Source organism: Eriocheir sinensis, unplaced genomic scaffold, assembly GCF_024679095.1.
Source record: "Eriocheir sinensis breed Jianghai 21 unplaced genomic scaffold, ASM2467909v1 Scaffold161, whole genome shotgun sequence".
NCBI lineage: Eukaryota > Metazoa > Arthropoda > Malacostraca > Decapoda > Varunidae > Eriocheir > Eriocheir sinensis.
Window position 1 is genome coordinate 138,737 of NW_026110973.1, and position 4,801 is coordinate 143,537.

Below are 4,801 nucleotides of genomic sequence, written 5' to 3' on the forward strand. Positions count from 1 at the left end.
CGGGCTTCCCTCCGCTGACCCTTTCGTCACAGTCTAGCCCCTAAAACACTCCATAAGTGACTCACAATCACACAAACGCGGAACATATGCTAAATATGAGCCACCACTGTCAAAAGAAAGGGAGGCAGAGGATGCGTCAATAATCTTGGTTAATAAACACAACTAATCCCTATCGCATACTCTCTTTTCATGACTTTCCTTCTTTTTATTCCATTCTTTTGTTAATTTTTTCAATTTTTTTTCATTTCTTTCCATTTTTGGGTTGACTTCTTTTTAACTTATTTTCATATATTTCTTTATTTTCCCTTTTTTATGCTTTTTCATTGCCTTCCATTTTTTTCTTTTCTGTGATTATTTTTCATGGTTTTCTTTTTGTTTCCTTTTTGGGATGATTTCTTTCATATTTTTTTTTCCTGGGATTGTTCCCTTTTCTTTCTTCTTTTGCCTGATGTATTACTCTTTTTCTCGACTTTTTGGAAAAACGTTTTTTATGCTTTTAATGTCCGCTTTTTTTTTATTTGTCCTTTTTTTCAATTTTTGAGGTACAATTTTTTCCATTTTTTTTCATTTATTTCCTTTTTTGATCCCCTTTTTTTCAAGATTTCTTTAATTTTTTTTTCTTTTTTTTCCGCGGATTGTTCTCTTACTTTTTCCTTTTTTGGCATATTTCTGACTTTTTCTCTACTTTTTGCCCCCCCAAAATACAACATTGCTTTCTGAGGGGGTCTCGTCCCCCCTTATGTCGACGACCTGGCTATCTGGTACTCGGTGTCTCGAATGTCTACCGCAGAGCGAAGATTGCAACATGCCATCGACAGGATATCCAGATGGGAGATGCATGGCTTCCGATTTTCACCTTCCAAGTCGGTTATTATGCACTTCTGTCGCCAGAGAGGCCACCATCCAGGCCCTGATGTCATCATGTGCGGTTCACGTCTACCTGTCGTAAAAGAACACAGGTTTTGGGGACTTATCTTCGACAGGCGCCTCACTTGGCTCCCACACATAAAAGCCTTAAAGACTAAGTGCATGAGATCGCTCGATCTCTTTCGTATCCTTTCATGCACTTCTTGGGGCTCTGACCGCACATACTCCTACGGCTCTACCAGGCACTCATCGAGTCGAGACTGTCCTACGGCTGCAAAGTATACACATCTGCATCAACCGCCGCCTCCGCACACGTGACGCAGTCCAACACGCTGCAATCCGATTGTCAACAGGCGCATGTAGACCATCCCCCATATCAAGTCTTTTAGTTGACGCGGGAGAGCCACCCTTGGACTTACATAGAGACGGACTACTAATTAATTACTGGTACAGACTACAACGCCAACCTAACAACCCTGCATACACATTTGCCATATACACCAATTTAGATACAATATACAGAAACAACCCTCTCCTACCTCGCCCCTTTGGGTTCCGTGTCCGGAATACCATTGGGGACGACGTGTCACTACCATACTTCCCAATAGCAGTATATCCCAATAGCAGTATATCAGGTACCCCACATCACACCGTTGGTATTTCCTAACACACATTTCTGCCGATATTTTAACTTTAACAAGGCAAGCATCTCGACGGCAACTGCTCGACAGCTTTTCCTGACTCACTCAGCTAGTCACCCACCTCTGTACCAGTATACACGGACGGCTCCAGCTATTGCCTCAATTTTTTACCGCAGAGCTATCTGCAGTTCTTTTAGCAATTCGCGTCATTTTTTCTCAACCTGTTGATACTTATACAATATACTCTGACTCACAGGCAGCCCTGATTGCAATAGAAGAGTTAGGAGCACCCGCCCTATCATTTTATATATTTTTTAGCTGGTTAGTTTTAGCAAAACGGCGTGGGCATCAAGTGACCTTCTGCTGGGTACTTGCCCACGTCTCTGTGCGTGGTAATGAGGAGGACGATGGGGTGGCACGGGCCGCTGCTTCTCGTCCTCCCTCATAGTGCGCTCTTCCACTTCGGGATTTGCATCACACCGTGCGGTCTGCACTCAGGAGTGTGTGGTAACACAGGTGGGCGGCTGTAATTGCCACGACAAAGATGGGGGAAGTAACGCCCAAGGCTGTGCGTCCCTAGTCATATTCTCATATTAGGAATCGTAAGGAGGAGACTGCTCTGACGCGCCTTAGAGTGGGTCATACTCGATAAACACATGGCTTCCTCGTATCCCGGGGAGTTCAGCCCTACTGTGATGACTGTTTGGTACTCCTGACTGTCCGGGACTTGCTGGTCGAGTGCCCTAGTCTGGGGGACTTGCGAGAGCGGTACCTCCCTCGGTATCTGGGTGGATATGGGAGCTTATGTCTCTCTCTGGTGCTGGGGGAAAAGACTCTCTCCCCGGGGCACGACGTGTATGGCTTCCTACAGGAGGCTGGCGTCCTCATCCTCCTGTAGGTTTTATTGACCTTTTATTGTTGTTGTTTTATCGTTTTTATCCTTCTTTTACAATTTAATTAATTATTTCACCCTGTTTTTAATTAAATACTCTTTGGTATAGTTTTAAGATATAGTTTATTTAATATTTTATTCGGCGCCACATGACCTTAAAGTTGCGGCGCCAAGACAAACTTCCTAATAATCGTCATCATCGTCAGTGGATGCTATATTTTTTTACTTAATTAAAAAAGCATTTGATGTTGTGTTACTTAGGATGCTAGCTAGCAGTGGGGTTGAAGGCTGTTTGCTGGGTTGGCCGAGTGATTACATGGCTGGAAGGGAAATGGAAGTGGTTGTGCATGGTTGTGAGAGTTATCTAGTTGAGGATGGGAGCGATGTCCCACAGGGTTCAGTGATTGGTTCCTAGCTGTTTCTTATTTATATCAATCATGTTTTTTTTTTTTTTTAAATTGTAAATTTTGTCTCTTTGCAGATGCCAAGTTATTTCAGTTCCCATCTTCATCTGCAGAGATATATTAACCTATACTTCAATGCAAGTAGATTTTGGGGTTTGTCTTTTTCAATTAGCAAAAGTGTTAGAAAGAACTTTTGTAGAAGTTTTCAATGTGCACCTGTTCTCTTGCAGTACTTAATTGGTGAGCAACCCATTTTATATGTTGACAACTACAAAGATCTTGGGGTCAGGATTGATTCTTTTCTCATGTTCCATCTTCATGTGAGAGAGATTGCAGGCAAAGCTAATGGCATAAGGTATAGTATTCTTAAGGGAACTATTTATAGAACTCCAGCTCTTATAAATGAATCGGTGGTCTAAATCTACCTCACGGTACATTTGCTGGATCTAAACATGGTGCATGGAGGAGGAAAACTTTCCAGTTTATACATTTTACATTAGCTTCTGAAGGCTGCCATGTCATTAAAAATAGACATACAACCTTCCAAATCACGTCAATTATCTCACTTATAAAATTCTAGTTTATCGTTGCCTCCTCGATATTTTACGGACCTGGAAATGAAATTTCTCCAAAGCTGCCACTTCTAATGTTCCCATACACCAGGTTAAGACTCGTATGTAATCGATTTTTAAAACATTCCTGTCAGAGCAAAAACTAAAAACTAAGGTAGCCGACAACGTAATCTAATGAATAACGCAAAATTACATCACATTGGTGCCCAGTGATTATCGGATGAAAGAGAAAGCCGAAATATGAAAAAGAAATGTAGGAACTGTCCGTTACGTGCCAAAAAATAAAAGCATTATTTTTGAACGAGGAAATTATGTGTGCATGCTATAAAATAAAAATAAAACGAGGTTTGGAGTTTCGGAACTAATGTATCAGCATGATGCAAGTTTAGGACCGATTTACACTTGTCGAGTCTACGTACACCTGCCTCAAGGGGCTAAAAAATCATGGCAACCTGTAAGACATCTAAGTAAATATCGGCCCAGAGAAGCGAAATTAAGTGTACTTATACAAAAAAAAAAAAAGGCAATACCTTCTGCTGCTAAAATGGAATAGGTCGAAACAATACAACGGATAACACAAACGATCTAGTTTTTCGGGTTACAATAACTTTTCATAAAAAAAAAACCGGTGTACAATGTTGTAATTTGTATTAATATAAAGTACTAATTGTCATCTTCAACATATCTGAGATCAGGGCGAGATTCGAAAAAGAAACACATGTGGCAGTGTCAAAGTAACTTCACTCCATTTGTTTTTCTCCAAAATCAATACAAATCAGAAATAAATAGAATACTTAAATGAAATCATTTTTAGATGATTCTAAACTTTAGACCACGCAAAAAACACTTTTTTTACCTTAAAAAGTCGAAAAACTGATATTAGATAATTAAATCAAAAGTAATGTAGATAATTACAGAAGTAATGTAAAATGACGCTGTATACTAAGGTTATATTGACGAAAAAAGGCAGTGTTAATATTTTTAAGAGACAAGGTGTTGCCACTATGCACGGGACCATTAGATCCAGCGGTTATGGCTGTAGCGACATTAGGACCCTTTGCTCCGTCCCGCGACAGACTTATCTTCCAAAAGTGAGACCTTTTCTCACTTGCGACTCACGTGACAATTTATTTTTTATTTTTTAACATTGGCTTAATTAAGTAGCATCGAAAAAGCCTCACCTCCAGTCCGAGAACTAACAAGCCCGGGTGAGATAACACTCTTAGTGGTCACTACCTCATGTGAGAATCCCACCCCCACCCCCCGACCCCCAAAATCGACGAAAACTAACCCGTCTGAGTTACGGTCTAAACCCAGCTCACGTTCCCTTTTTATGGGTGAACAATCCAACGCTTGGTGAATTCTGCTTCACAATGATAGGAAGAGCCGACATCGAAGGATCAATAGGCGACGTCGCTATGAACG